At 35.5% G+C, this 19,929-nt stretch overlaps 1 pseudogene; it reads left to right on the top strand.

The window, feature by feature from the left end:
* The first annotated feature begins 14,052 nt into the window (after positions 1-14,052).
* On the top strand, positions 14,053-19,561 carry LOC107160968 (annotated as a pseudogene).
* Positions 19,562-19,929: the final 368 nt, after the last annotated feature.

The following is a 19,929-nucleotide window of genomic DNA, read 5'->3' as shown; positions in this document are numbered from 1 at the left end:
ATAAAAGGCCAACATTTTCTGGACTAATCTTGTGTACTAAGACCCCAGGGACCAGGATAAAAGTGAAAATGGAGGGCCTAGGTAAGTAGCTCAGTGCTGGAAAGTATCACTCCCTGGATTAGCTCTCCAACAGAGCAAATCAAAAACAAAATGGAGTCTCATGAAGGTGAGACTAAACTGCCTAATCTAATTTTGGTAGAAATAAGGATTGAAGGAACTGGGCTTCATGACATAAGCCTGTAAGCCAGTGCCTCTGGAGGCTCAGGCAGAAGGACTACAAGATCAAGGGCAACTTCAGCAATTTAGTGAGGCCCTAAGCAACCTCGTCAGACCCTGTCTCAAAATAAATACTACAAAGAATAGGGATGTGGCTCAGTGATTAAGTATCACCATGCTCAATCCTTGGTCCCATCTACCCTTCTTAAAAAGATTATGAGAAAAAGGCCAAATTTCCTACACAGGCCAATTTCATGGGAATGATAATGAAACTTCCTCTGTCTTAATCCTTACAACAAAATCATGTAATCTTAAAGTAATTGAATATTAAACAATAGTTTTTCTATCACTCCATCTCTCTGTCCCCATCTTACAAGGTAGATAAATTCAAATAAATCCATATGCTTTTTATTTCTGCTTTCTTTGTCCTTTTTCTATCCAAAATACCAAACTCCTCTGCTCAAACCTTTAGAATACTTATTGTAAGTTTTATGGAATGAAGTATTTGGTTACTAAATTAAATTGATGTAATTTGGCTTTTAACATTAGTTTGAAATTTGTGTATGACTTCTACTAATTGCCTGTTTTCTCCAATTGCTGACTAAATATTATTTACTATATTTTTTTTTTATTAATTAAAGGGCTGGGGAAAATACTCAGGACATTATGCATATAGGACCATTGCTCCATTACTGAGCTACATCTCCAGCTTTTTAATTTAAGTATTATTATTAACCTATGTTAAGATTCATTAGTTTACAACTTTTCAACAGCAGATCTAGATACCATTCTTTGTTGAGGGGGCTGTCCAATAACTTTTGGCATGTTCACCATAATCTCTGATCTCTACTCATTAGATACCAATGGAAAACACCATAGTATAACAAACACAAATAGTTCAGACATCTACAAATGATCCCTAAAAAAGACATATTATTCCATTTAAAATAGTTCTGCTGTGATTGAGAAAAAAATATTAACATGAGACATTTATAAGTTCTTAAAAAAAGTTTAGTCATGTGACCTGGTTCTTCAAATCTAGATAAACAGATAAGATGGTAACACATAGATAGTCAGTAGATTTGCTTACAATATAAAATCATCAGTACAAGCTTTGCTTACATGAAATAAGCATACATAATTGTCAAAGGAAAATAATAAACATTATTTACGTACTACTCAGCAACACATATTCTAGGAAAAAACAATTTGTTGATACATAGTATGTAGAATTACAATAAGTATTGAAGAAAAGGATGTTGGGGAAAGTAATGGCCTTTAGAGATTGTTCTTACTTGACTTTCCAAGGATGTCAGTAAAGATATATCAGAAATTATGTCAGATTCCTCTGAATTTCTACTGATTTTCCCTTCACTCCATAGAGGAATCTTCCCTGGCTGGGCCAGGTAAGTCACACTTGTAATCCCATCAATTTAGGAGGCTGAGACAGGAGGATCACAAGTGTGAGGCCAGCATCAGCAATTTAGGGAGAGATTATCACAAACTATGAAATATTAAAGACAGGGGATGTAGCTCAGGGGTAACCATACGGGGTTCATTCCCCAGTACCATAAAACAAGGAAAAACTTCATTAAAGTACTGAACTATTCCAGGTCTCTTTTCTTTTGCCAAAGAAAAGCAAATGAATAAACAACACGGAGAATCTTTCATCATTAATGTAACTAACTGGCAAGGAAATACTCGCCACTTCACCAAGGGTGAAAAGCAGAGTTTACTTACTCTTGAACTATACTCACTCCTGGTTTCAACTCAAAGGACCTTCACATCCCTGATTAAAGATTACCTTACTTTCAGCTGGGTACAGTGGGCCTCACCTGTAATCCCAGCTATTCCAGAAGCAAAGGTAAGAGGATCAAAAGTTCAAAGCCTGCCTCAGCAAAGTAGTAAAAACTCAGCAACTTAGTGAGATCCTGTCCCAAAATAAAAAAGGACAGGGGTTGTGGTCCAGTGTTTAAGAGTTCCTGGGTTAAATCCCTGGAATAAAAACAAAAAAAGATTACCTTATTCCACTGAACATAAACTCTTGTGTATTTATTTTTTCTGCCTGTCATTTATTTTTTTCTTCTAAATAAATTAAATTCCTGTTATTGTATATCCTGAATACCCAGAATCATCTTGCAGCTTCGTGTGCCAAGTTTGAACCAATAGGTTGGAAAACACCATGCTCTGGAAAACACCAAGCCATTTCAAGGCCCTTGTGTTTTTCATCTTTCCTACTGGATGGCACATGGCAACAAATCACACTTTTTTGCATACACAGATAAAATTCCAGTTGTTGAAAATCTTCTGTTTGATTATCTCCTGTATTTAGAGAAACAGGTGAGAAGAAAACACTGTCCTATTCTTTAAAAATTTGCACCTGTTTAAGGCAGATTGGTCTCTGCTCTAACAGATCCCATAAAAGGCTTTACTCTACACTGAGTATCTGTGAGAAACAAACCCCTAGGTCACATGCTCACATCTGTAATCCCAGTGACTTGAGAGACTGGTAGTTCAGGCAGATGGAGCAGGTGAGTTCTCTCTGGAAGGCTTGCATGAGGTCTGAGCCCATTTTTTTCTCTGTTTTTTAATTTTTTTTTCAATTTTTTAAGGGACAAAAATCAAAACAATTTTGTTTTGTTACCCAGAAAAGACAAATAACTAAGAAAAATGATGTAATTTATGATATAATAATAATTCTATGTCTAAAGAAGAATAAACTTTATGTTGAATATAATGCACACAGAAAACTGAGGCACAGAGAAGTTTCAAAATCTGTACAAAACACTATTGCTTGCCTAGTCATCAGCATCCCCATCATATTTTTTCTCATGTATAAAATTGAACCTTATAATCCCTATATTTTTTTTCTTTCCTGTGGGAAGATACTACAAATGCATGCACCCTTAAGTCCTGATGCACCATGGGGATCTGACAGATCACTATAATCTGGTGGGATAGTGCCCTGACTCATGATTCAGGCTTCTCCCTGGCTCAGATAACAAGTCAGGGCCCTAGGAGTAGGCAGCACCCAGAGGGGTCAAGCCACTCTCATCTGTTCCTTTGTAATTCTACCCCTTGCCTTGTTTGAATGTCTTCTCCCCAATAACAGGGTTCAGCATGTGCTTCTCTTTTTCTTTTCACAGACCCATAGGGTCAGAAGAGCCATCACAGTACCCAAAGAAAAAGGCATTTCTCTGTCTCTGTGATTATTATTTCATGCAGCCCAGTTCACCTGGAGTGACCTTGAGTACTTAGTCATGAAACTTGACACTTTCCATCTTGGTCCAAGGCAGAATGAGTCCCACAAAGCAAGTGGTGAGGAGAGGGGCTGTTCTGCCATCAAGGAAGTGGTGACCCAAAATGTCCCATCAGCAATCACAAGCCCATCCAGGGAGTGGGATTCAAGGCATGTACGTCAGGCACTGGAGATCCAGAAATTTGCTCTAAAGGAGATGGGGCCTCTAGATATGCTCATGGATACCTGCTTCAGCAAAGTTGCCTACAAAAAAAGACCACGCAATGTCTAAAATTTGTATTCATGTTCAGTTGTCTAGAAAACACAAAGAGGATGAAAATTCACCAAACAACAATTATAGTTTGGTAGCCTGCATCCCAGTTGTCTCATTCAAAAACCTACAGACAATGTAGATAAGAAATAAATGCTGATTGTCAAATGAAATTATAAAACTTCCTTAAAAAAAAAAAGATCCTCAGTTTCATGGAGATGTGACATTTTTCTAAATAGCTTTAAGCATGTGTGTTTAACTCAATTTACATTTTTATAGTGTGGATTCTGAATACTCTTAACATCAATCATAATGTTCACTGCCAGTAATTGGTATTGAAAAGGGCATGTGAGGGTTAAGAAGTTAGCTTGGTGTTAAGAGTCTTGTCCAACATGGCAGATGCCCTGTGTTTGCTTCCCAACACCATAAAAAAATAAAGAATATAAATAGAAAAATAAAGGAATGGCCCTGTCATTGAATTTTTATCTTAGTTATTTTATTTAAATATCACATTTGTTATTATTATTATTATTATTATTATTATTATGTCAACCAGGATACACTACCACAAAACAATTTCTAAATGCCTGAGGGATAATGATTAAAATTAACATTGCAAATCTGGATCAGATTTCAGCCAAAATACCCTGAAAAAGTATATTAATCTGTTTTGATGCCCTCCTATATTTATTGTCTATATTCCTATAACAAAAAAAGTACACAAAAATAAAACTAATAGGTACACCTAACAAATCCTTAAAACTAGTTACAAATACTTTTCACATGAGAAAAACATGTATTTATCTTAGTTGATGCTAGAAAAAAAAAAAAAAAAAACAGTGCTTTCTGCCAGAATGTGTTTTGCCAGACTTCCTGAACAGGACCCCCATAGCTCAGAAAGTAAGTATTAATACGTGAAATGACATCAAATTAAAACCTTTCTGCACAACAAGGAAACAACAGACTGAAAAGAAACTACTGAGCAGGAGAAAATTTTGTCAACATCACTTCTGAGAGATTAATATCTCCCAGAACAGAAAGAACACAAAAAACTAAGCACTATAAAAACAAATAACCCAATTGAAAAATAGGCATATGAAATAAAAGACAGTTCTCAAAAGAAGTACAAGTGGCTGACAATTATATAAAAATATTCCCAGTGTATACAGTGTATATTATACCTGTAATCCCAGACTAGAGAATCTGATGCAAGAGGATTACAAATTCAAAACCAGCTTCAGCAACTTAGCAACTTGTTGAGTCCCTGTCTCAAAATAAAAATTAAAAAGATCTGGGGATGTGGCTAAGCGGTAAAACACTTCTTGGCTTAATCTCTAGTACTCTTCCACCCTTCACACATACACACATACACACACACACAAAAATAATAATAATTACACTGTGAGCCTCATTCCAACAAGAATGGCAATCATCAAGAATACAAAAAAAAAAAAAGAAAAAAAAAAGAAGAAATTCTGTTAGGGATGTGAGAAAAAGGAAATATTCTACATTTTGGTGAGTATTTCAGTTGGTTTCTTTAATATAAAGGAAAACAATGAAATACATAAATCACTGAAATAAATTAATTATCAAATTAATCATCAAATTACATTCCAAGGGATGTACAGTTAAGAAAATAGCAGTCTAATCATTTCTAAGAAAGGAAATTACATCACTTCACAGAAAACAAGTTCATTTTGCTGATAATTAAAATTCACATATTGGCTTGCTTTGATATAGGAAAGTAGCTGAAACTGCTCTTCTGTATACTCACTGAATAAATATGTCTATGGGCTCACCAATACTTCCTGCAGAAGTATAATATGAAGACTATGAAGTGACCAGGCCCCCCTCTAATATTGGCAGACTTCAGAAATATTCCAGCCAGTCACAAAGGCACTCTGAGTTGTAGAGAAGAATGAGTTGTGCCCTTGAATTTTTTTTCTATTTTCCTAAAACAACTCTCAATTCCTCCAAGAAATTGCATTTTTTTTTTTTGATCTTATACTAGGTGCTTGATAGCTTGTCCATTAGGATTGTCCAAAATAGAGTTTGATTTAACATCTTGGTTAAGCTCCATAAACAATCTTGTTTAAACTTCCTCTAACCAACAGCCACTGATTTTACAACAATTGCACCTTCAAATGTAAACTTTAAATGTAATTTTTTGAAATAATTTTATTTTTTGTTTATGAAATGATAGAACAGAAATGTCACCAACTTATGCTTTCAGCAAGCATTTAAGAAAATTTGGACATATTTTACTTTAATTCTGTCCTGTCCTGTAGAAAAGTGATGCAGTTATTGATTCTTTAAAAATTTAACCCAAGAATATCTTTGATCCCTCTCTACACTGGCCATTTCTCTAGCCCTTACATTACAGATCATGCCTCCCAAGGCCTCCAGAAAGGGCAGGAACTCAGTTTGGCAGTGTCTGACCCATCTTAAGAGTACTTGGGAGAAGGACCAGGATTATTTCTAACTCAGGGAACATTGTGGAGCAATTTAATTTATAATTTACATCATAATTATTTATTTTTGTTTTCAGATATAGTCTAAGTTGCTCAGGCTGCCCTTGAACTTCACACTCTCCTACCTTAGTCTCCCAAGTGGTAGAATTAGAGATGTGCACCACTGTGAGAACTGTAATTTGCTTATTATTACAAAAAGTAAAGAACAATGGAAAAATGTGAAATCATTTCTCTACTTAGTGATTTTGAGAAATAGTGTTTAAAATGAAATAAATCACATTCCCACTTTACCAAACATGAACTTTAAATCTGGGTGCCTCCATTTCCAGGCATACTTCACACCAAGATTGGGCTGTGGGAGTGCAAGCATTTTATAAGGAATGGGAATGTGTACCTGATCTTTTAGTCTTCAAACATAAACATATGTATATATACAATTTATTGCCTGGTATTTTTTCACAACTGTGCTTTCTAAAAATGATCTTGGAATTAAAAACACAGGTGCACTCTGGGGGCCTATAATTCTTAAGCACAAAGGTTTTATTTCCAATTATAAATCAAATTTTCTAGGTGCATGCACTCCTCTGTAAAGTATGAAAATTTGTATTTATTAAGAAAATCTGAGCAGGAGATGTGGCACATGCCAGTAATCACAGCCACTGAGGAGCCTGAGGCTGAAGAACTACAAGTTTGAGGCTAGCCTTTGTAATTTAGTGAGCACCAAAGAAATTTAGATAGATCCTGTCTTGGAATTGAACACACAGAGACACAAAAGGCTGGTGATGTAGCTCTGTTCTAAATCACCCCTGTATTTAATTCCCATTACCAAATAACAATAATAATAAAATAAAAAGATTAAATTGATCTTTAAAATAACAAAAAGTTGGGGAGGTAGCTCATTGGTAAAACACCCCAGGGTTGGGGGTGGGGGGGAAGAAGAAAATAAAAAAATAATAGGCTACTGTATATTTTCCCAAAGTATTTATAAAGTTTCTGTAGGAATTTTAAGATTAAAGTGATTTAATTTTATTATTCTGTTTTTCAGTATTTAAAAAAAAAATTCTGGTAATTAGTTTCTGGTTCTTCTGTAATTGCAAAGTAAAATCTAAATATGTGTTTGCATTGTTTGGCTGAAAAAAATGTATGGCTCACTTAGAGTTTTCAAACTTGTAAAGCTAACTTTTAATTCTGCCTATAGATATAAGGACCACCTTTCCCTGAGAAAATGTACAAAAGTTCCTTCCAAGATGGATTTGAAAGCTGATACCCAAGAGAGGAAAAATTCAGGATTGTTTCACTTTCCTTTGAATTCTTCACTGGTATCAACTGCACCACATAAATGAGAAAAATATTGGATTGCTACATGACAATGTTCTCCTCAAACCCTGATTACATTTATATATATATCCCCCAGTAAATCTTAGAACCAGAGACCCTGAAATCAAGATTGTTTAGAAGCTGAATTAAACCAGAGGCTGTCATTCTTAAACATTAACATTTTTAAGAGCCATATAAGGTGGGCATCATGATGGGTGCCTCTAGTTCAGGTGCAACTGAGCCTAGAAATTAGAGGATAGCCTGAGCAACATCGTGAGACATTCTATTTTTTTTTTAACTAAATGCAGCACAGTGTTACAGAATCTATTTCAGAAATATTTTAAATTTAATCTTATATTTTTTATTTGACAGATACAATCACATATGCTTATGTACAACATAATACTTTGAAGTACATACATATTGTGGAATCACCACGTTTATCTAATTAACTAATGCATAACTTCACTTAATTATTTTATGATAAGACTATTTAACATCCTTCAGGCATGGTGGCACATGCCTGTAATTCCAGCTGCACAAGAGGCTGAGGCCAGAGGTTCACAAGTTCGAAGACAGCCTCAGTAACATAGTGAGGCCCTAAATAATTCAGAAAGAAGCTGTTTCAAATTTTTTTAAAAAATAAATAAATAAAAAGGCTGGGGATTGGAACAGCAGTTAAGACTACTGGGTTCATTCCCTGGTACCAATAAATAAATAAAATACTTGGCATCCACTGCCGTATTTGTAGACATACAATGCATTATTATTAAATAAACTCACCATGGTGGACAATGGCTAAATTTTCCATACATACTAACCAACAAAAATTTTCAATTACAGTGAAAGCAGTGTACACTAAACTATCAATTTCCAGTAGATATCAATTTAATCATGTAATTTGAGGCGTGATACACTTCTTTGAACTAATACAGCATTTATGTACATATTTGTTTATTTATTTTTAGTCCTGACAACTGAATCCAGGGGTAATTAACACCATAATAAGCCAAAAATCAGGGAGGAAAAACAAAAAATTTTACTGCACAGCTGCCCTGACACACACCAATGTTTTTAGTATAGCTTAATTCAAAGAATGTTGTGCTTAATGCTCTGTAATCCATGGATGTTGACAAAATAAGGACTAGTGGGTCTTGGTTAAGTAGAATACTCTGAAAAAAAGTTTCCTAAGCAACTGTCAGTCAAAGCTATTGAGTCTCTACAAATACCAACTCTGCCAATCCTGAGAACAGCAACCCACTCAGAGCCAGAGCACCATACCTTCTTTGTCAGAGCAGGTCATATTTCTTTACCCTTTGGTTATTTGATTGTCATTTTCCCCTCTGTAGAGGGTGTAAGTGAGCAACCCAACCACACTGCCAACAGTAGTTCACTTCACCACAAATTCTCCATGTGGGGAAATTCAGATTCAGAATTATAAAAGGATGATTTCATTTCATAAATAACTCACAGGACCATCTCTAGGGGTCTTTCTTGCCAGCATCAAATAAGAACTGTTGCTCTAGCTCATTGACATAAACTGATTATACATTTTGAAACTTTTTTTTTATCTATAAATAAATGGTTTTGAAATCTTTAGGATTTTTTGCTGTCTTAATGACAGCTAAAACTTTATAGGATGCTTACTACATGTCAGGTAATGCATTAATCCTGGCTCATTTAATATACATAACACCTTTCTGAATTGCTAAAATTATGAAGAAATTAAGTTTTAAAAAAATTAACCTTGAGGCTGGGGTTATGGCTTAGCTGTAAGGCACTTGCCTCACACGTGCAAGGCACTGGGTTCGATCCTCAGCACCACATATAAATAAATAAAATAAAGTTAAATATAAAAAGGAATTCAAAAAACTCAAAATAAAAAATTAACCTTGAAACAAAGAAAAAGAAAAATTTTAAAAAATTAAGCTTGGAGAGAATAAAGAGTTTAAGACTACCTGTTAATGCAACTACATCTTGGGATTGACTCAGAAAATCAAGTATAGAAGCACTTCATTAAGCTTCTCATTAATACTTGCCATCTCTGAAAACCTGCAATAAGATATTACTTAAGACTGAGGACTAGAGATGGGCTTAGTGCTACACAAATTTAATTCCATTGATTCAACAGGCTGAGACAGAGGATTGCATGTCTGAAGCAAGACTCATGAATTTTTTGGGATTTGAAACACCCTAGTTAGACCTGGTCTCAAAATAAATAACTTTAACAGGCTGGGATGTAGCCCAGTGGCACAGCACCATTGGGACCAGTTCCCAATACCCTAAACAAACAAAAAATTATCAAACAATTGAGAACAAGAAAAAATCTTGAAAAGAAGAAAAACACTAAAGAATAGTTCTGATGCTTTGTTGGAAATAGAATCATTCATTATGCTTCTAACACCCTGATTTCTATTACTTTTTCATTTGTGTGTGTGCGCATGTGTGTGTGTGTATTTCTGATTCTTGCCCTACCTGCAATTAAAAAAAAAATTAATCCATCAGATTTAGAGCAGCTTTTTTTCTTTATGAAATTACCTATGTCAGTTTGGTTTTATAAAAAACAGATTTTTGGAAGATTCCAAAGAAACACAGATGGATGAGCTTGAAAGTTTACATCTATCCCACTGCCAAGCTCCATCCAGGTTATAACAAAAGAGTGTCCTAAGCTAAATTCTGCCACATGTCTGCCTTTTGTTAATTAAACTTTGTTAAAAGTTGAATAGAAAATTATTTCCCAAAATTTAGTATAGGTTTGAGGACATTTTATACCTTAATACTTTTAGTGGTTTTGCTATCAAACCCAGGACCTTCAGCATGCTAGCCAGGTGCTCTACCACTGAGCTACATTTCCATAGCTGAGGGCAAATGCAAGTACCACAATGCAAAACTTTTTTTTTTTTTTTTTTTTCTGTCCCTGGGTATGAAACTCAGAGCCTCGCACATGCAAGGCAAGTGTTCTACCTCTAAGTTATCCTCCAGATGCCTCTTTTTATTATTATTTTGAGACAGCTTCTCACTAGGTTGCCCAGGATGGCTTCAAATTGTGGATCCTCATGTCTCAGCCTCCCTAGTAGCTGGGAATGGAATGTGTGTGAGACGACGCCCAACTCATTGTTTATCTTTTTAAAAACCAATTCAACTTGTAAGTATTCAAATTCCTCCTGATAGTTTTTCTATAATGTTTTATAGGTAGCTCCTTTTTTAGCTCAGTAGGTAGAGTCACAAAAGAAAGGCATGGTAGTGGTCACCTGAGACTTCTAGTTGCAAGATATATTTTAAAATGTTTTTTGGGGAGGGGACAGTTCATGTCAGTTTTTTTCTCTTTTAGGCCCTGCAACTGAATGCAAGGCTTTAGTTCATGCTATGAAAGCATTCTTTACCACTGAGATACATCTCCTGACTTTCATTTTGAGTCAGGGTTTCACTAAATTGCCCAGGCTAACCCCAAACTTGCACTCCTCCTCTATCAACCTCGCAAGTACCATGAACCATCAATGCAGTTTATTCACCAGTTTTTATTTTCTGGCAGAACTAGGAGTGTCTATTTTTATTCACTATAATTTTCCTCCCAATTCTTAGAATATTGTCCAAAGTTAAAACCCAAAACAAAAAACTCCTCAGCAAAATTTTTTGAGAGAGGAATGAAAAAAATCTAAACTGGAAAAATAACCAGGTGTGGTGGTACACAATTGTATTCCTAGGGATCAGGGAGGCTGAGGCAGGAGGATTACATATTCAAGGCCAATATCATCAATTTAGCAAGGCCCAAAGCAACTTAGCAAGCCCTGCCTCAAAAATCAAATGAAAATATTAAAAAATAAATAAAAGTGGGTTCGGGTGTAGCTCAGTGTTAAAGAACACCTGGGTTCAAGCACAAAAAAAAAGAAAGGAAAAATATAAAAGCAAAAAATAAAAATAAATTAGAGATTATAAAATTTAAACCTCAGTAGAGGAAGAAACCAATGTTGTTGTTGTTGTTGTTGTTTTAATTGAGAGGTTGTTGTTCTAGAAAAAAAAATTAACAATGAAATAATTATTTCAGTTAAATTATCTCTTTGCAAAACCTAAGTCATGTGAACTTTCTTATGTCTGATCCAAAAATCTCATCAAAGTTATTTACTCTCTTTTGTAAACATAGTGTGATCTTATAATCCTTTTACACCACTTGCAGAAGAAGTAACTGACAGTGGGTGTGGTTTTAGGTGAGTCCCAGGTATTTAAGGAGAGCAATTTTCTTGAAATTGCCTTTACCACTAAGGTACCTCTAAGGTGCAGACCGAATTTTCAGCTGTTGAGCTGAGGAGACATGAGAGTTACTGTACACCGTAATACTAACAAATTTTCCACACTTCCAGACCTGAGGTCTCCTAGAACTGACTCTTGTGAGTTGGAAATTTAGAATAAAGGCTTTCAAGCTATCTTTCATTCTTAAAAATTGTTTGAATTTACTTGAAAACCTACTTGGGTTTGGTCCAAGTAAAAAACCTACTTTTTTTTCCTGTTCAAAATATATGTAACTAGACTATATGTAAAATATTCGTTTCTGCTAAGTGATCTGAGTAATTTTCATTCTATTACCTTGTGTTTTATTAGATTTTGCAGGATTTAAATGAAATATTTCTGCAGTTTTAACCATTTTGGAACTCATATAATGCTTCAAATATTCAGTATATTTTATGTGTGTAATAGTGTTTATGCACATCAATTCAGAATTTTTTTTAAAGTGGGTACCAGGGATTGAATTTAGAACACTCAACCATTGAGCCACATCCCTAGAACTATTTTGTATTTTATTTAGAGACAGTGTACTATTGAGTTGCTTAGTGCCTTACTTTTGTTGAGGCAGGCTTTGACTCCTGATCCTCTGGCCTCAGGCTCCAGAGCCAATAGGATTAAAGGTGTGTGCCACTATGCTTAGAAATTTAATGTATAGATTTGACTGTAAAACATTTGATGTGAAAGTCCTATTTTCTGTCCCTTTAAAACCTTCAGTTTGCAAACTAGATTTGAAAAGTATCCCAGTAAATGCAACAAACTTGTAGAGGTTTTTCAAGTAGGAAGTTTGATCACTAGAGAAAAATACTAAAAATTAAGATAAATTGATTATACCTCATCAATTGCATCTCTAAACTGAAGGGTAGTCTCTGGAGAGGGAAAAAAAAAACATGATTACCATTGTTAATTTGTGCTATCACCAATTTTTTTTTTTTTTTTTTTTTTTTTTTTTTGTGCTGGGGATTGAACTCAGGGCTAATCTACCACTGTATTACAACCCATTTTGAAATAGTCTCACTAAGGTTCGCAGGCTGGCCTTGGACTTAGTTTCCTTTTGCCCTAGTCTCCCCAATAGCTGGAATAGTTGGCATGTGCCACTGCACTGGGCTTTCTTGTTGATTTTATTGTAAATAACAATGGATTAATTATTACTTATTATTACTGTAGCACGCACACCCATCATCTGAAAATATGGAGGCACTCTGATGGTCATAACTGATTCTGGGAAATATTATTTTCTTTAATGAGAAGTAATAGAAAAAAATTATTTTATTATTATTATTTCTATTTCCTAATTAGTCCTTGGGCTAAAACTTAGGACATCACAAATTCTGGGAAATTTCTCTACCACTGATTACATCCCCAATATTATATTCTTATTTTTAAATTTAAAACTTAATTTATTTCTTATTGGTAATAACGATTGATCACAGAGTTGCTGTACAACTGATTTACATCTGCAACCCTTTATTTTTTATTCATTTTTTTTTATTCTGAGACAGTATGTTAATAAATTGGTGAGGTTGGCCTCACAATTTTAATCCTCCTGCCTCAGCCTCCAAAATAGCTGGAATAAGAGGTCCTCATCGATTCACCCCACTTTCATTTTATTTTTTGAAAGATATTGTTTTATTGTGGCTAGAACCATAAATTCGCCCATTTGTAGTTTTAGGAATTGTAAGTTGAAGTCAACAGTGATTAAGTCAAGCAATCTTCAAATGAATTAAACTTAATTTTAATTGTCTTTAGAAAAGTACATCTATGGGTTGAGAGGTGGAGAGCATAGACGTATGTCATGAAGACTAACTGTCTTTACATTTATTATAGTCATTGAATCAGAGAGAGAGAGGAGAAAGAGAGAGAGAGAGAGAGAGAGAGAGAGAGAGAGAGAGAGAGAGAGATTTTAGATGGGTACCCAGAGCAAACACCTAATGTAAGTAAGTCTGAAATTATCCTAAACTTTCTTTGTCCCAATATTAAACTTGCCCAAATTAATGAGAAAGTAGCTTTTTTGAAAATCAAGATCATGCTCATCTTATTATGTCATTTGTGTCATAGAACAAACTCAGCCTGTCTATATTTTTTTATATCTAGGTTTTTTATTGCAGGAAGTTAATAGAAAGATATTGCATGACTCAACTAAAAAAGCAGTGACCAAAGCCCTTTTATAGTTGTAATTTTCTCATCAAGACAGAAGGATAACACTCTCTTGTCTCCCACTTTCCTCTCGCTCCACCATCTATATTTTTGGTTACAGAAACATGGATTCTCATGCCTTGCAAGACTTCCAAAGTGCACTCACATGCTCCATTTGCATGAATTACTTCTTAGAACCTGTCACCATAGACTGTGGACACACCTTTTGCCGACCCTGCCTCTACCTCTGCTGGGAGGAAGCCCAAACACCCAGGTGCTGCCCTGAGTGCAGAAAAATAGCAGAGAAGACAGACTACAGGACCAACACTGCCCTCAAGAAGCTGGCCTCTCTCACCAGACAGGCCAGACCTCGCTCTGTAAGCAGCTCTGGGGAGCAGCTCTGCAGGAGAAACGGGGAGACAAAGGGGCTCTTCTGCAAGGTGGACAAGAGCCTGCTCTCTGCACCCTGCTCTGAATCACCCAAACACACAGTTCATAGCTACAGCCCAGTATCATGCACGGAGGAGGAGAACAGGGTGAGTGATGGCCATGAAGTATCCTCCACAGAGTGGGGTCCAGATCAGAGAGAAACATGAAGACTCATGATAACGAGGCAGATGAAAATGGTGATGTTTCAGTGTACATCACAAGATGTAAAAGTGTTGTTTAAATGTTGATCAATTTGACACTATCATTATAAATAAGTTAAATGCTCATGAAGGAAATTTCCTCTAGAAATATTGTCCAAATAACAGGGTATGGTGGCTATGCCACTAATTCTAGCTATTCAGCAAACTGAGGCAGGAGGATCCCATGTTTGAGGCCAACCTGGGCAACTTAGCAAGACACTATCCTTTTCTTTTTTAATAGTTTTTTAGTTGTAGATGTACACAATACTTTTATTTTATTTTTATGTGGTGCTGAGGATCGAACCCAGTGCCTTCCACATGCATGGTGGGCACTCTACCAGTGAACTACAACCCCAACCTCTTCTTTTGTTTTTTTTAAGGGGCTGGAGTATAGCTCAGAGGTAAATTCTTGCCTACCATATATGAAACTTTGGGTTCAATCTCCAGTACAGAAAAAATAAATAGAGAAGTAAATATATTGTGCAAGAAATATGGGCTTCTTTCACTGAAGGCTGGACCCTTTAATGGTGAGGCCATGTAAAAACTGCTTTATCAAAAAATGGAATGTATTATCTATAGACTCTTTTCAAAAACTTTTTTTTTTGCTTCTAATATCTCAAGTACTAAAATCAATTTAGACTAATTTGTAAAAACCTGACTTTTTAAACTCAAAATTACTGCTCTCCCAAACACTGCTTGATTCCAGTACACAAAAGATGAAACCTACAAGACTGTCTTTCCTATCACTAACGCCTATGGTTATTTTTCAGGAAAAAAATGTAAAGGAAATGGATCATTTATGGCAAATGACTCAGGAGATGCAAGATAATCTAAATGAAGAAATTAGCAAATCTCAATCATTTGTGGTAAGTATAAAAAAGTTTTCTTTATTTTTGTGCAGATAAAAATGAAGCTATCAGCTAAATTTGAGATAACATTGAAGGATACTGTTTTCTTCTCAGACAATGCAGTGATATCTGGTAATAGTACAAATGTACTGGCCAACACAAGCTAATTTGATGAATACTAGTATATGGAGTGAATGAGGCATAACTGGTATTCCTCGTCCAACTTTGGTGGTTTGGATAAATCTTCTCAGACACTGAGGATAACACATTACTGAATTGACTTAATTCTGGAGGAGAGGAGTGAAATAGATTTTCACTTATGGGCAAAGTGAAGTATTTTTTAAATTCACAATACAGTGTGTATATAAATGTTTTAAAATATGTAGAAGAATCAGACAAAGAAGATTGAGGTAAAGAGAAAATAATTCAATAAGAACATTGAAGTGGCATCATAGGGAGATAGCCTGGGACTTCTTAGAGATCTTGATTTAAACAGGAGAGAGGTAAGAAAGATAGAAAGTACAGTCAATAGTATTAGTAAATATTTAGGAGCATTTTCAGGTGTGAGATGAAAAGTATATGAAGTACTTGCTTGATGCTAAGATAATAATATTCGAAGTTTTACATTTTCTTTTTGAAAGTAATCTTTTAAAATAAATATCTCTTCAGTACTATGTGGCCTTAAGGAAGAACATGATTCAAATTCGGTATCAAATGATGCATCAATTGCTCCTGGAGGAGGAGCGATTTCAACTGGAAACAATAGAAAGAGAAGCACAGGAGATTGTGCAGCAACTCAGAGACAGTGAAATCAGAATGGCTCAACAGAGGGAAAGGCTGAAAGAAATGTACAGGGAGCTGACTGAGATGTGCCACAGGCCTGACATGGAGTTGCTCCAGGTGACCAGGGAGGGTTCATCCTGAGAGACAGGAATCCTTGTCTGGGCAATGTTGCCTGCAAAGCCCACTGTGTTCAGCTGAGTGACAGGAGCTCCTTTATTACCATCATTGTCCAATCATTTTTTTTTTCATTACATTCTGGTAATCTTGAGAGAGTATAAGTCTTTGAGAAGGTCAGTGAGACAAAATTTGTGCATCATTGAGACTAGTATACACAAAGAGAAGTTATCCCAAAACTCAGTAATCATAGGAAAGTTAATTTTGTTGAGGAAATATTCAGTTTATGTTTCCCAACTCCATCATCACCCTCTGTTCTCCTGCACAAAAGCAGATGAAGCTTTGCCCCTCTCCTGGACAAGATGTACAGACTTCACTATTTTTCAAATAGTTCACTGTTTAGTTGTAATTGTCAGAGGGGGTCAGATCTCTCTGGGAATAAGACTGGGAGATGAGTGACACAGGAACCTAGGTCCTGTTGCATCCCTGCACAGACCCTTTCTAAGCCCTATCTTCTCAGTGCACCCCAAGGCTGTCTTCCATGTTTAGTGTGGGCTTTGGTATTAACATAGCCCCACATGATTTCTCAGAGAAAAATGAGAAAAAATATTCATACACACACACACACACACACATACAAACAAACACACACATACACACACACACCAAAGTACCAAAGAGGATGCAGAAGGACAGTGTTCATATTATTAATATTACCTCTTTATTTTTTATTTTAGGACTTAGGAGACATATTTAAAAGGTAAATTTTATAGAATCATCTCTGGTTTATGAGAAAGTTGTTTTTTTCTTATAGAAGAGAAATTATATACTTTCAGTTATTAACACCTTTGTGGATATTTAATATTTTGTTTGAAAAAGAGGCTCTGAAGTAATATGTTCCTTGGTTTCAAAATGTCCTTATGTGACTGAATTCAATTATACCTATGAATGATTTAATGTTTTAGGCTTTGTTTACCCATTCTTTCTATTCTCTACAGCCTAGTCCCAATAAACTTTACTAAGATGATTTTTATATGATATCCCAAAAAATGATCGGATTCTAGTGAGGTAGAAGGTTTACAAGATAGTAAAGAGTAATGTTCCCTAGAATGGGAAAGGGAGGGGGCTTCATTACTGTGAGTAACAATGACCAGATCCTGTTTCATCATGGCATACTCCAGGTGTGGGCAGAACTCAGAGGAGAAGCGCTGCCTGAGAACCCTCAGGATCAGTGCTACCAGGCTGTATTAGATCCCCTCCATGGGCAGAGATAATCAAAACCACTGGTTCAAAGAATCAATGACTACATTGGTGATCTCTGAGTACCAAAGTCCCAAAGGTTGAACATTCTGCTTTTTGTAAGATATGCAGGATCTTTGCATTTCCCAAGGTTGATTCAGGAATAGAGGAAGGGAATGACACTCAGTATTATTTAAGTTGGATAATGTTTGAGAAGAATAAAGAGGTTGGATTTTAGTACATTAAATTTAGAAAAAAGTATCATACAATCCCGAGAATGTTGAATAAAATGTATAGCCAATTCACCAAAATGGGAGATTCCTAACATATCTTGGGTTAAAAATGGTATCTTTGTAATGATATTTTGGTTAACCTTTGGTTTAAAAGTGTAAGTCATGTCATTCTTCCAAGGATTGAGTTGGTGCAGATGCAGAAGCCCCAGCCAGTGAACCCTGAGCTGTCTTCATCGCACATCACTGGAATCCTTGACATGATGAACAAGTTCAGAGGTAAGAGTGAGCCCAATGCCAGTCATGTTCAATTTTTTAATAGGTTCCTGAAATAAGATGCTTCCCATTTTTAATTTTCTGACATGAACATTTATATCTTCTTTCCCTTTCTAGTCATAATACAATGATCAAGACCGCATTTGTTAACTTATAGCTCATATACATATTTTAGTTCTGATACAGACAGTACAAGGGAAGGCTATTATTGGTGTTTTGTGGTTATTAAGCAATAAAATGCTTCCTTCTTAGAGAAGCAACCAATATTTTATGTTATTTCAGTTTATTCTAATTTTAAAGATTTTAATATGATATTGGTGTCTTTAAAATATGTTCTATATTCCAAGTGTATTTATGATAAGTAACGGGCAAATAATAATTAATATTTAAAAACTAAAAGTGTTGATAAACAAAAAAATGACTAAATTTGCTATAAATATAACAATTTTAATACCATCAGATGGATTTCAGAACAACCAAAAAGTGAGTGATCTGTGAACATGACCCAGCCATTTTAGTACCCCACTAGAGAAGAGGTCTAGATATCAGAAGGATGAAATCCAAGTTTGATTGAATGAATGGTCTCAGCAGATAATTTAAGTCAGAGATTCTTTTCAGTAAAGGGTGCAGATGTTGCTTTCCATCAAATTATTTGATGTTTGATAATGAAGTAGGCACAATCATAGCAAAGTGATGTCTGTTTATTAATGGTATTAAAAACAACTCAAGAAGAGATTTCTACTAAGGAAAAAAGAGTTTTGGTTGTGACCTGAAACAAACCATCCAAAAGTAGATATTAAATCACCCCTTCACACAGTACATGATACATTCAGGCTTTTTTGTTTTTCATATAATTTAATGATTTCTGGGTGCTAAAGAGAACATAGGAACCATTCTCCATACACATGAGTGAGTCTGAATTCTCTCTTCTCTCTAACTTTTCTTAGAAGAGGAGAAAATAAAGAGATTGATTAGGTATGCAATCTTTGTCCAAGACATGCAAATGCCATTTACTAATCTGATTTTTGTTTTTCTGTGCAGTGAATAACGGGACTATTCAAGGATGGGCCAATCACTATATGATCCTTTCTGATGAAGTTATAAATAGGATATTTGGAGATAATGGTGCAACTGAAGATCCTCAAACACTGGAGAATTCTGTTATATGGGGTGTTGAGGACTTTACCTCTGGTAGACACTATTGGGAGGTGGATGTGGGGAACACCTCCAACTGGATTCTGGGTGTCTGTAACGATTTTATAACAAGCGACAGTTTTGATTGTGAGAAAGCATTTCTCCTATTTTCCTTAAAGAAGAACAACCACTGTAGTCTCTCCACCAACTCCCTTAACTCATTGTGTACAAAGGCCTGAGGATCGGGTTGGGGTGTTTCTTGATTATGAGAATGCAAAAATGAGCTTCTATGATGTTGACCAAGGTTTCCTCATATACAGTTTCTTTCCTTCCTCCTTCAAATCCCCTCTGACTCCTTTTATTTTCTTTGGTTCTCCATAAAATTGAGGTTTTCCTGGGCATGGTGTCACATGCCTTTAATCATAGCTACACAGGAAGCTGAGACAGGAGGATCACAAGCTTTGAGGCCAGAGTGGGCATTTTAAAGTGATTTAAAAAGGGGGGAGTGGGGAAGGATGTAGACCAGTAGTAGAGCACTTGCCTAGCAGGGGTGAGGTTTGGGGTTCCACGATACTAAAAAAAGAAAAAAAAAATTAAAAAGGAAGAAAATAAAAAAGAAAGAAAATGAGAATTTATTGGAAAATATCTATGTCTAAAGAAACTGTTCTTGGGACTCTCTCATGTCATGTTACAAGTCTACACATGATGTCTGTGGGTCCTTTTTAACTTAAGGAAGTATAATCATTTTA

This window comes from Marmota marmota, unplaced genomic scaffold (assembly GCF_001458135.2).
Source record: "Marmota marmota marmota unplaced genomic scaffold, marMar, whole genome shotgun sequence".
NCBI lineage: Eukaryota > Metazoa > Chordata > Mammalia > Rodentia > Sciuridae > Marmota > Marmota marmota.
The sequence above is the reverse complement of the archived record's forward strand: the minus strand, read 5'-3'. Positions and strand labels throughout refer to the sequence as shown.